At 41.2% G+C, this 13,925-nt stretch overlaps 1 protein-coding gene across 4 annotated transcripts in view; it reads left to right on the forward strand.

Moving 5' to 3' along the window:
- FER (FER tyrosine kinase) overlaps positions 1-13,925 on the forward strand; it is a 392,406-nt gene that overhangs the window by 272,330 nt on the left and 106,151 nt on the right. The window lies entirely within an intron of this gene.

A 13,925-nucleotide genomic window follows, 5' to 3' on the forward strand; every position in this document is an offset into this window, starting at 1 on the left:
CTGGCGACCTGTTCCCTACTACAGCTATCCATGAAGTTTGCATTTCTAATAGCAATCACGTTGGCTTGACACGTGGGAGAAATAAAGTCTCTCATGGCAGACCTGCCATACATGATCTTTTTTAATGATAAAGTTACATTAAGGACCCATCGTAAATTCCTCCCCAAGATACCCTCATCCTTCCATATTAATCAACCAAATATTTTCCAGCATTGTTTCCCAAACCACATGAGAATGCACTTGAAGCTACAGTGTACACCCTAGACATTAGACGAGCATTAACATTCTATTTGGAGAGAACCAAACCATTTAGAGCTTCACTGAAACTATTCGTATCCATCGCAGAATGGTCCAAAGGTGCCGCCATATCTACACAGAGGCTCACCAAATGGGTATCTGGATGTATTCACCTATGCTATCAATTAAAGGGCGTACAATCTCCAGTAGGCACTAGAATGCACTCTACCAGATCAATATCATCATCAGTAGCATTTCTAAACAATGTCCCCCTCATAAACAAATGTAAAGCTGCCACCTGGGCCTCTGAACACACCTTTGCTAAACATTATACAGTTACACAAGGCCTAGAGGCAGATTCCTGCCTGGGCCGAGCTATGTTATATTCACTCAACCTACCGACTCTGAAATCCCTCCCATCGTAAGCAGGGCACTGCTCTACAGTCACCTGGAGTGGAGCACCCACAGGGACATCATTTGAAGAAGAAGAAGAGAAGGTTACTCACCTTGTGCAGTACCTAGGGTTCTTTGAGATGTGTCCCCCTTTGGGTGCTTCACTACCCACCCCTGCTCCCCTCTACTTTGGAGTTCAAATGGCAGACTCTGCGGTAGAGAAGGAACTAAGGGGTGCAGGTTGCACATGTGCTAGATAAAGTGCCAATGGCGCCTCAAAGCAGGCACCGCGCATGCATGACCCAGACGGGCACTGCTACTAAAATTCTCCGAGCAAAGGCACAGGGATGCCCCAACACCTGGAGTAGAGTACCCACGGGGGAGGCGTATCTTGAAGAACCTCAGTTACTGCACAAGGTGAGTAACCTTCTCTTCAGCATATTGTGTTTCCAACCTTGCTGGGATTGGAAGACAGACTTTAGAAATTTGCTTTTTCATAGTGCCAGATAAACTGTTCGTAAATGGGTCTTGTTGACTGGGCAGAATACATTCAATTTTGAAATCTGTTTTTTTTTAAATATCTCCAAGTCTCTTCCTTGTAAATATCTCCAAAAATTCTAGTTACTAATGCAGTGATGACCTTGACAATACTGATTAAAATATTTAATAGTTGTAAAGTAAACAGTATTTTGAGATAGTTTCTTAAAAAGATTCTAAAAAGTCTAAAGTTGTGGCTTATTAATGTTTGTTTTTTGGGGAAATTCTGCAGAACACTGTAGCTTAGTTTTTTAGACATGTCATCTGCCAGAGTGGAAAGAGAAGTTTTCTGGCCTTGATTTATTATTCCCAATTGTTTGTACAGTTATGGCTAGCTTTTCTTTTTCTTCAGATGAATATCTTCTTATCATTATTATTTACTTTTGACATCTAATTATCTTTAGTAGCTTGTTACAGGAGATACCAGAGTGTTTTTTTTCCATATCAATTGTGGAGAACAATAACTCACTTGTAGGGGTAATCTTTGTATTCATTTTGATCTATACAGATCTTTTCATGCATTATTCCCTCCCCTCCCTTTTTTTAATCTTTCAACTCTTGTTCACTTTTATATTTGAGCTTATTCATAATTAGAAACATATTTGACAGTCAATTATGTCTCTCCCACTGCTAATTTTGAATGTTCAGTTTTGAAATCTTCGTTTAATTGATTTTGGGGGGAGGGGGGTTCCCCCTTTTTCTGCCTTGTTCTTTTCATCCTTTCTGCTACAGTGAAGTTCAGTCCCTGTTGTTTAGTAGACCCAGCAGGACTGGGGGTTAAAATAGCAGATACTACGTTGTCCACTTCAGATAGATAATCCTGTTGTTTCTTAACAAGGCTCTTAGGACAATCATATACAAGGAGTTCCCATTAAAAACTAATCTGAGCTAGAAAATTTATTTTGAGCAATAAGAAGACTCTGATTGTGGCACACTCCCTATTTTATCCTAAGCTAATTTTTCATGGAAGGAATATGCCAATTGCTTTGTTGATGTTCCCAGAAGAGATTTTGAATCCTTGTGTTAAACAATGATAACTCAATTATTGAATTCTTGCTTTCTTGAGCTTCATACTATTTTAGTAATACAAATAAAATATATAATTATTGTTTGCTATTGATTATTGTTTCCTCTCTGGACTCTTGTACTTTGGCCACTTTCTCTGACCTGCCCAGAAGTTTCTCTTCTATGTCGGTTCTTTTGTCATTCCTCCTATATATTTCATCCTTGGCCTGCATGGATCATTTGTTGGTGCATACTGGACTTCTGTTGTTTGTTTTTACCGAATTTGTGAACTAAACTGCTTTGGTTGTTTTCTTGTTCCTTTTCAAGTAAGTGGACATTTTTTCAAACATGGATAAGTGCCCAACTATACCCACAATGATTTTGTTGATTATAAACCAATTTCTAATTTAGTTTTCACAAAGGGGCTGGAGAAAAACATTGCATTGCAAAAATATAGTAGCATTTTATTATTACCTTTCTTTGTACAGTACTCAAAAGTGTTCGTGACGCTTTACAGAATAAAAGCCACAGTACCTACCAGAGGGGTTTGCAATCTAATTCTAGAGATGTCTCATTAGAGAAACAACCAAAAGGGGGGACGATAAGGGAAAGGGAGGGATAAAGATTACAATCATGAGGTAATTATTAGCATTGAAATGTCAGCTGTGACCAGAGTCTGTAACTATCATCTTCTCATTGTATATTTTTTCTCACATTTCACACTTACTGTACTGCTTTTAAATCTTTGTGCAGCTAGCTTCTATAAGTATTTTCAGTTAGAGTTTTATCAGTTTGTTTGTAAAGTTCCACTGTCAGGCACTGCTTTTGGAGTGGTTTATATCCTGTTTCTCTAAACATAATTTAATTAATATATTCTATTGAATCAATTTTTGGAAAGTATTGAGATTCTCTAAGTGCTCCAGTTTAGCTTGTTTAATATTTACATTTTGGCTGACTCAGTTTTTAGATTCATTATATCTTAGTGCAGTTATATGGAATATTTGGATCTTTTCAGAGACCGAACATTATCTGATGGCTTTCACCTCTGAATTTATAAATGTCAAAGAATTCCCCTCAAATTAAACACTGATCAAACTGAAATCCCCAAAATGATCGCTACATTTTATACTATCTATAATTTTGCATCTTGATGGGTCCCCCATATGTGTTTGTTTCTTCAGACTCTTGAATTGTGGGGTAACCATGTTGGAACACAATAAAAACATCACTAAATATTATTGTCATCGTTACTGGAGTGTACCCTTTTCTCTCCAAAGTTTATTTGTCAACATTAATTCCTTTTTCAAGAACAGCAAAGCTCAATTCTGAAACTTGTGCCATGGTTTTCTGGTCTTCTTTTTAAACTGACCAGATGTTTTCAGCTTACTGAGATTTAAGCAGTTAGGGCCTTCACTAAGACCAAGTCAACCCAGAACACTACTCTTGTCATAAAGACCATATGCAGGCTTCCTGTAGTGTCCCTGGTTGATTTTAAACTCGTGGTAATTACTTTAGGGGGCTTTGTGTAGACAGACCCTTTATATTTTGGACTTGCTAACCTCCTCGTATGTACCTTCATCTTCAGTGTGGTGCCTCAAGCAGAAGCTTCTTTCTTTCCCATATTCAATTCCAGTTAATTCATTTGTGGCTAGGGCTTTGTCTTCTTGTACGTCCTTCAATAGATTGTTGGGAATTCTGAATCTCTCTATTCTAAAACCTCTAGACTGAAGACATCTTTTCATTCTGGTATTTGTTTAATATTTTTTGTGTTATATGGTATTTTTATCTTCATTATAAAGTGCTTTGAGTCACTATGTGTGAACAGTGCTATAAATATTTTTACTGTGTTGTATCAGCAATTTAACGAAACTCATGGTTTCCATAAATACTAACATTAAATTATTCAAAAAAAATTAAAATATTTCCTTACACATATAATTAAAGTTTCATATGTGAACAAAATGTTTATTTGTTAAATACAAACATAGTAGTTCTTCTTCGAGACATGTCCCTGTGGGTGCTCCATTCCAGGTGTTGGTGCGCCCCTGTGCCTTCGCTCGGAGATTTTGACAGCAGTGTTCGTATCGGTCGCGCACGCGCGGAGCCTGCCCCACGTGTTGAGAGTGCTTTAATAGTATGCGTGCACGACCGGTCTCCTCAGTTCCTTCTCTACCGATTTGAAACTTCTTCTCATGCAAAAGTCATTAGGACCAACCTCAGACCCGGGCGCTGACTCCGCTGCACACCGCAGTCCCTCCTCCCCCGCCACCGCCTCAAAAAAGGAAAAGAAATCTTCCAAAAAACGGCAGTCTCTCTCACCCATAAAGGGTACTCTGAGAGATAAAATTTCACCAGGGCACGTCTGCAACCTCCCTCCCGACGTTTCCCCGTCTCAGCATGTTTGACATGCCAGGCTCCGCCGGCGCCACATGAAACCTTGCTACGGCGATAACACAAAGCTCTGGTGCTAAGGCTTCAGGCTTTCAGTTGCTTGCCTCTGTCACGGCACCATTCCGCACGACGGAAGCAGTGCAGACACAGATTAGCCTGTCTGACCCCCTGCAGGCTGTTCTCACTCTGCCGGCACCGTCATCCTCTGAATTGGCCGGCAGATGAACCCTCCTGCACTGGAAATTCCTCTCACGCAGCCCTCACCTCACAGAGGCGCTGGGGCACCACAATTTACACAGTCAAGGGACCTGCTGATGTCACCTATTTTTCAGTCACCCCTACTTAACACCTACTTCTCTCTGGACACTCATGCAATGTCCAGACAGCTTTATTCCAGTGATGAGGAATCTGGGCTGCAGAGAGATTTTTCACCCTATCAGGTCTCCCGTTCACAGACCCCAGTCAATATGGGTCATAAAAAATCTACTTCGTCCTACTCCCAGGATCCCACCCCAAGGTGTGTAAACCCATGGATGGGACCACCCAGGCCCTTTCCACCACAGTGGCAATATTGGGCTCCATGGCACCTTATACTTGGGACTACACTCGCTATGCTACCACAGGCAGGCACGAGACCCAGCTCAGTACCGCCAGTTGACGAACCTGCCACTGACTCACGACATCAGGCAGCCCCTTCACAACTGCAGGATCAATCACAGTCTACCTCCTTCAACCCTGTAGACCCAATTGTTACACTTGGTGAAGCATTACTCCCTCCTCCCCTGACGTCTTCAGATGATTTTTCAAAATTTCAGCACCTCTTTAAAAGAGTTGCCAATGAGCTAAGGATTAACCTAGAGGAAGTTCCTGAACAACAACATGAGCAAACTGACATCCTGCAGCCCTCTACTTCTTCCAGGATTGCATTACCTATCAACACAGCCCTCATGGAACCTGCCAAAGCCATCTGGCAAACACCAGCTGCAAGCCTATGTACCTGCAAGCGAGCAGATCGGAAGTAGTTTATCCTTTCCAAGGGCTCTGAATTCCTTTTCACTCATCCAGTGCCAAACTTGCTGGTAGTAGACGCAGTCAACCAAAAGAACAAACAGTTTCCCTGCTCCACTCCATCCGACAAGGACAATAAGCAATTAGATCTGCTCAGATGCAAGATATACACATCTTCCATGTTATGATTTTGCATCGTTAATTATACAGCCATTCTGGCAAAATATGACCACAAAAATTATAGTAAACTCATAGACTTTATTGACGACATTCCAGAGGAAAAGAAACAACAATTTACAGATATAGTTTCTGAGGGACAAATCATCTCCTGTACAGCTCTTCAAGCTGCCCTTCATGCGGCCAATACTGCAGCAAGGTCCACTGCCACAGCAGTTGTGATGCACCAAGGTTCATGGCTCTCATCCTCTTCCTTTCCTCGGAGGTCCAAAGTACCATTGATGATCTCCCCTTCGATGGTGACAAACTCTTTGCCTCCGTGATGAATGATGTACTTCATTCCATGAAGGACTCAAGGGCAACTCTCTGGTCTCTAGGAATTCAAACCCCTACAACCAGAAGGAGACAATATAGATATTAGCCTTACCAGCGTCCATGCTACCCCACATATATCCATCAATCCCATAGATCACATGAGCAACAACAGCAACGTCAGAGACCTAGGTACCAACGCCGCCGGCCCAACTCCTCAGCAGCATCTCAACTCCTCCGACTAATAAACAAATTGAAGCCCTGGTCGAAGGTATAGAAAACAACATTGCCACTTCAGCGCTTACACTGCCTACCCCTATTTTGGACACCGCCTATGCTCATTCTCCCATCAATGGCAGAACATTACCACCGACAAGTGGGCTATAGAGGTCATCACAATTGGCTATTCCATTCCTTTCCTCTCCTTGCCTCCCACCCATCCACCCTCCCCGTCTCTCTTCAGGGACCCCTCTCACGAGCAGCTGCTCTTCCAAGAAGTACAACATCTCCTTTAATTGGAAGCAGTGGAAGTCGTGCCCAAACAACACAGAGTAAAAGATTTCCACTCCCATTACTTTTTAACAGAAAAGAAAACGGGGCTGGCGACCGATTCTCGACCCCAGGTGGCTCAACAAATTCATCAAAAAGCAAAAGTTCAGAATGGTTACCCTCACCACCATAATTTCCTTATCTCGACAACTGTCTCCTCAAAGCCTCAACGCTCGATGAAGCTCTTTGATCCATGCAGCTGACTGTCACCTGCTTCCTGTCTCTCGGCCTACAAATAAACAAAAACAAATCCACCTTATCTCCTACCCAACAACTGGAGTTCATAGGCTCACACTTCGATTGCCGGTAGGGAATAGCATCTCTCCCGACCGTTTCAACACCATAAAACTTCTGGTCACAAAACTTTGTAACAGTCCCCATGTCACTGCTCAGGACTGCCTACAACTTTTAGGTCACATGGCCTCGTGTACTTTCGCCTGTACATGAGGTGCTTCCAGGTTTGGTTGGCCACGGTTTACAGACAAAATGTACACATTATAAACAAACCTTTATTCATATCCTTCAGAGTCAAGGACTCCCTCCTATGGTGGACAGTTCCCTCCAACCTTTGCTCAGGAATCCCTTTTCTCCAGGATGTTCCATCCATTATAATGACTACCGATGCATCCCTCACAGGATGGGGAGCACACATGTCCCATCATACAGCCCAGGAGCTAGGGTCTTCCACCGAAATCTCCCTACACATAAAGTCCTAGAACTTCAAGCCATATGCAACGCCTGCCGTCACTTCCTCACATTCATTCAGAACCAACATGTTTGAATAATGACAGACAACATTGCCTGCACGTTCTATGTAAACAGACAGGGAGGAGCTCGATCTCACTCACTTTGCTCAGAAGATATGAAGCTCTGGAATTGGTGCCTCGTGCACAACATCCAAATATCAGTGGCCTATGTACCCGGGGCCATGAATACCACTGCGGACGAACTAAGCAGACGATTTCCTTGGGATCATGAATGAGAGATAAATAAACAAGACGGTCATACGCAACATATTCTGCATTTGGGGCTACCCAACACTGGACCTCTTTGCAGCTGCAAAGAACAAGAAATGTCCTGAATTTTGCTCCAGAACGGGACTGGGCAGACATTCCCTAGGAGATGCATTCATGATCTCATAGGATTAAGACTTACTATATGCATTTCCTGAGATACCGCTTCTCCACAGGGTTCTGACAAAGATATGACGAGATCGTGCCATGGTAATTCTGATTTCCCCGTCATGGCCCAGACAACCATAGTATCCGTTCCTCACCAGAATGTCAGTTCGCCCACCAATTTCATTGCCTCTCACTCCGAACCTCCTATTGCAGCAACATAGCCAATTTCTCCACCCCAACCTATCCATGCTTCACCTCAAAGCTTGGGTCCTACATAGTTCTCACAAAATGAACTAGCATGCTCTGAACAGGTTCAAAGAATACTCTTACAAAACAGAACACAGTCTACTTACACCACCTGTTTTCAAAAGTGGAAGCGATTCACACAATGGTTCTCGACCAAACAGATTCCTCCCACTTCCGCACCTCTTCTGTTAATAATTGACTACCTATTAGACTTTAAGCAATCTGGCCTTTCTTTCAGCTCCATCAAAGTCCATTTAGCTGCTATTCCAACTTTTCACCACAAGATCGACGATACCTCTGTTTTTGCCTATCCAATCACCAAATGTTTTCTCAAAGGGCTCCAATCCCTATACCTGGACATTAAACCTTGGCATTAAACCCCCTACCCCTCCATGGGACTTTCACTTAGTATTAACCTGCTTGACTCAACAATCTTTCGAGTCACTAGCCACATGCTCTCTCTTACACCTCTCCATGAAAACAGCATTGTTAGTAGCAATCACCTCCACCAGACACGCAGGAGAAATAGCAGCTCTCATGGCGGACCTACCCTACACAATATTTTCTAAGGACAAAGTTACCCTCCGACTATACCCCAAATGTCTTCCAAAAGTGCATTTGTCTTTTCACATCAACGAATCTATACACCTACCATCCTTCTTTCCCAAACTATTATCAAACTCCTTTGAATCCCCGATGATTACGTTGGATGTATGCAGGGCTCTGTCCTTTTATTTGGATAGAACCAAGTATTTTAGGAACTCTTCCAGACTTTTTGTCTCCATTGCAGAGCGATCCAAAGGGACACTTATTTCTACCCAGAGCTTTCCAGTTGTATCCGACTGTGCTATCAACTAAAGGATGCAACTCCACTAGATCTGTACCTACCTCCATGGCTTTTCTACGCAAAGTTCCTCTGGCTGACATTTGTAAAGTGGCCACTTGCACTTCTGAACACACATTTGTTAAGCATTATGCCCTTACTCAAGGCCCTCTCACTGATATACGGTTGGGCACAGCCGTATTATCCACTCTATTCCTACCAGATCCAAAGTCCCTAGCTCCTTGAGATACACTGTTTTTAAGTTACCCGGAGTGGAGCACCCACAGGGACATCTCTCAGAGAAGAAGAGGAGGTTACTCACATGTGCAGTAACTGATGTTCTTCAAGATGAGTGTCCCTGTGGGTGCTCCACTATTCACCCTCCTCCCCTCTACTTCGGAGTTGGAGTAGCCTCTGTTGTAGAGAAGAAACTGAGGAGACCGGTCATGCACGCGTACTATTAAAGCACTCTCAATGCGTGGGGCAGGCTCTGCACATGCGTGACCAGTGCGAGTACTGCTTTCAAAATCTCAGAGCGAAGGTGCAGGGGCTCACCAACACCTGGAGTGGAGCACCCACGGGGACACTCATCTTGAAGAACGTCAGTTACTGCACAGGTCAGTAACCTCCTCTTATTATTCTTATTACTTTTTCTTGAAGATGATTTACAAGCCTATGCTATGACTAGAAAGATGCTACTGGAGTAGCGGAAAGAGGAAAGGCCAGCTTTACTGATGGAATGATTATCAGACTGCTCTCTGTCAGCACCTGCTTTCCATCAGCCAGAAAATATTAGATGAAATACAGATCAACCTAGCATCCATTTCATTCTCTTTATTTTCAAATGTCTAATAATATTTGAGCTCTAGCTCTAGGTCATTAGGATTTAGCAGCTCTTTTCTATTTGTAGAATTATAAAGAAAGTTCTTTGTTGTATACTTTTTCTGTGAATTTGTTGTATCCTGCTTTATTTGACAGGTCCTGATTTCAAGACAAAGAATGACAAAAGTTAGACCTTGTCTACACTACAGGTTACTTTGGTATAATTTGCATTTCTCAGGGGTGTGAATAATCAACACCTCTGAGCAATGTAAGTTACACTGACCTAAGCGCTGGTGTAGACAGCCCTACGTCGGCGGGATAGCTTCTCCCATAGACATAGCTATCGCCTGTCATGGAGGCAGAAGTTATTAAACTGATGGGAGAGTTCTTTCCCGTTGGCTTAGTGTCTCCACCACAAATGCTACGGTGGTGCAGTTGCGCCACTATACATGCTGTAGTGTAGACAGAGCCTTAGAGATGGAAAAGACATGTTTGGCCATCTAGTCCACCCTATGCCAATGCAGGATTGTTCTCTGCTGTACATGTACTAGTGCATTATCCAGTTTAGCTTTAAGTGTTGCCAAATGATGGGGCTTCTTCTACTTTACTTGGGAGATTATTTCATAGTCTAATAGAACTCACTGGCAGGAAGTTTTTTGCAAATATTTATCACACATTTTTCATTCTTAGTTTCATCCAATTTTTCCTATTTGTAGTGCACCCTCTTGAACCATTCTTGTATTTTGACTCTTATTCCATAGAGTTGATAATACCCTTAGTCTTCAGTCAGTAGGTATTCTGTTATTTTCATCTTTCATTAGAGCTTAAAATGCAGTATCCAGAACTTTGCAAAGACAGACCCTTAGAATATGTCTACACTGCAATAAAACACCCGTGGCTGGCCCAGATCTGCTGACTTGTGCTTCCAGGGCTCAGGCTGCAGGGCTATTGAGGCTTGGGCTGGATCCCGGGCTCTGGATCCCTCCCTCCTTGCGGGGTCCCTGAGCCTGGATGTCTACACTGCACTTTTATAGCCTGGCCGGCCAACCTCTGCAAGCCTAGGCCCGTTCCATGGGCCAGCCATGGGTGTTTTTTTGCACTGTGCACCTACACTTAGGGGCCATGGGTCAGATGAGCATAGTTTAGCAAAACTCCATTGCGGCTCTAAGCCAGTGGTTCTCAACCTTTTTTCATTTGAGGACACCTGAAAAATTTAGAATGGTGGTGTGGATCCCTTTGGAAATTTCAAATAGCGGTGCAGACCCCTTTAGAAATCTATTATATGTATATATAGTTGAAATCTGTTCAGACAGTTTTCATTCTAAGTCTTAGACATAATCCATGGACCCCTCCAGAGGTCTGAAGACCACAGGTTGAGAACCACTGGTCCAAACTACACCATACCAGCCCTTGGTCAGCCCTGCAATGGAGTACCACAATCTGCTGTGGTTCTCCCCTTCTCCCCCAGTTGTGCCCAGCCAGTACTGCATGCACTTGAGGATTGAGCTTGTAACCTTTATGCAGCTATAATGCATGTAGTTATATATTATGTAAAACAGAACTGATTTCACATCAGCATTTTATTCCAGTATATGACGACTAGGGCTGTTGATTAATCGCAGATAGCTCACATGATTAACTCAAAAAAATTAATCATGATTAAAAAAATTAGTTGCAATTAATTGCCGTTTTAATCGCACTGTTAAACAATAAAATACCAATTGAAATTTATTAAATATTTTTGGATGTTTTTCTACATTTTCAAAGATATTTATTTCAATTACAACACAGAATACAAAGTGTACAGCGCTCACTTTATATTATTATTTTTTTATTACAAGTGTTTGCACTGTAAAAATGATAAACAAAAGAAATGCTATTTTTTAGTTCACCTCATACGAGTACTGTAGTGCAATCTCTGTATCATGAAAGTGCAACTTGCAAATGTAGATTTTTTTTTGTTACGCAACTGCACTCTAAAACAAAACAATGTAAAACTTTAGAGTCTACAAATCCACTCAGTCCTACTTCTTGTTCAGCCAGGCACTAAGATAAACAAGTTTGTTTACATTTACGGGAGATAAAGCTGCCCACTTCTTATTTACAATGTCACCTGAAAGTGAGAACAGGTGTTCGCATGGCACTTTTGTAGCCGGCATTACAAGGTATTTACATGCCAGTTATGGCAAACATTCGTATGCCCCTTCATGCTTCGGCTACAATTCCAGAGGACATGCTTCCATGCTGATGACGCTTGTTAAAAAAAATAATGCGTTGATTGAATTTATGACTCAATTCCTTGGGGGACAATTGTATGTCTCCTGCTCTGTTTTACTCACATTCTGCCATATATTTCTTGTTATAGAAGTCTCAGATGATGGTCCAAAACATGTTGTTTGTTTTAAGAACACTTTCACTGCAGATTTGACAAAACACAAAGAAGGTATCAATGTTAGATTTCTAAAGATAGCTACAGCACTCGACCCAAGGTTTAAGAATCTGAAGTGCCTTCCAAAATCTGAGAGGGACTAGGTGTGGAGCATGGTTTCAGAAGTCCTAAAAGAGCAACATTCCAATGCAGAAACTACAGAACCTGAACCACTAAAAAAGAAAATCAACCTTCTGCTGGTGGCATCTGACTCAGAGGATGAAAATGAATATGTGTTGGTCCGCACTGCTTTGTATTGTTATTGAGCAGAACCCGTCATCAGCACAGACACATGTCCTCTGGAATAGTTGAAGCATGAAGGGACATATGAATCTTTAGTGCATCTGGCACGTAAATATCTTGTGATGCCGGCTACAACAGTGCCATGCGAATGCCTGTACTCCCTTTCAGGTGACGTTGTAAACAAGAAGTGAGCAGCATTAACTCCTGCAAATGTAAACAAACTTGTTTGTCTTAGTGATTGGCTGAACAAGAAGTAGGACCTATAGGCTCAAAAGTTTTACATTGTTTTGTTTTTGAGTGCAGTTATGTAACAAAAAAAAATCTACATTTGTAAGTTGCACTTTCATGATAGAGAGATTGCACTACAGTAATTATATCAGGTAAATTAAAAATATTATTTCTTTTGTTTTTTACAGTGCAAATATTTGTAATAAAAAAAATTTAAAGTGAGCGCTGTACACTTTGTATTCTGTGTTGTAATTGAAATCAATATATTTGAAAATGTAGAAAACAACCAAAATTAAACGGTATTCTATTATTGTTAAAGAGCGAGATTAATTATGCGATTAATTTTTTAATTATGCAATGAATCGTGATTAATTTTTTTAATCAATTGACAGCCCTAGTGATGACATACACACATTTCACTTAGGTATGTATATATCTATATGTCTATCATGTACATTCCTTTAAAAAGCCCTCATTTTATTCCTGGGAATTGTTAAATAATAAAAGATACATAAAAGATGATAAAATATTATTCACATTCTCTTGTCACGTTTGCCTGACACAAAAAAAGTTAATCAGAAATCAAGATAAAGGAAAGCATATATGTTTCTAAAATGTTTGTGGTGCCCCGTGGGTAATCAAAGTGGGTAAAGCAGCAGAGTTTTAGCTGTAGGTTAAGCTTACTGGGAGCTTTCATTAAGGAACCAACCCAGTAAGCCATCACCTCTAGAGCTTTTGTATCAAAAGAAGCACGGATTCTTGATAATGTGGGTAAAAAAGTGCAGGAGTTGACGATTAAGATGCTAATTCCTTTCACAAACAGTCCAGCTTAATATTTGAGGGCCATAGAGCTAGAAGGAGAAAAGAAGTTTTATTATCTCTTATAATGTGAAATATAAATAGATATTTCCTGCTAAGAAAATCCCCTCTGAAACTTTTAACATATGGTAATGCCTCTTTTTAGTGCCAACAAAGACAGTATATGAAAACTGTCATGAGACATTACTTGAGAAAGGATCACTAGAATCAGTTCAGTACACAGTAAAATGAAATGAAGACTAGAGAAATGGCCCTCTATATAATAACATGTAAATCTTCAGACTTGAAAAAGCTATACTATGACTTCTGGCATTGCCTGCTGCAATGAGGCATATTTTAGACTTGAATTCACGTTTCTAACCATCAGCATGTAGCAGTGCATGGCTTCCCGTAATCTCTTTCTCTCTTATTTACTTTTGCCCTAATCATCAATCGCAGAGACATTACTTAACATTTATAAATCTGCAAATACAAGCTCATCATCTATTGCAATATTCAGTTTTTAATAGACTGTTGCAGCTGAAAGATGTGATTAAAGCTACTTTTTATGACACCCTATTATCCATAGATTCTTTACTCCATAATT

Source organism: Mauremys mutica, chromosome 6, assembly GCF_020497125.1.
Source record: "Mauremys mutica isolate MM-2020 ecotype Southern chromosome 6, ASM2049712v1, whole genome shotgun sequence".
Taxonomy (NCBI): Eukaryota; Metazoa; Chordata; order Testudines; family Geoemydidae; genus Mauremys; species Mauremys mutica.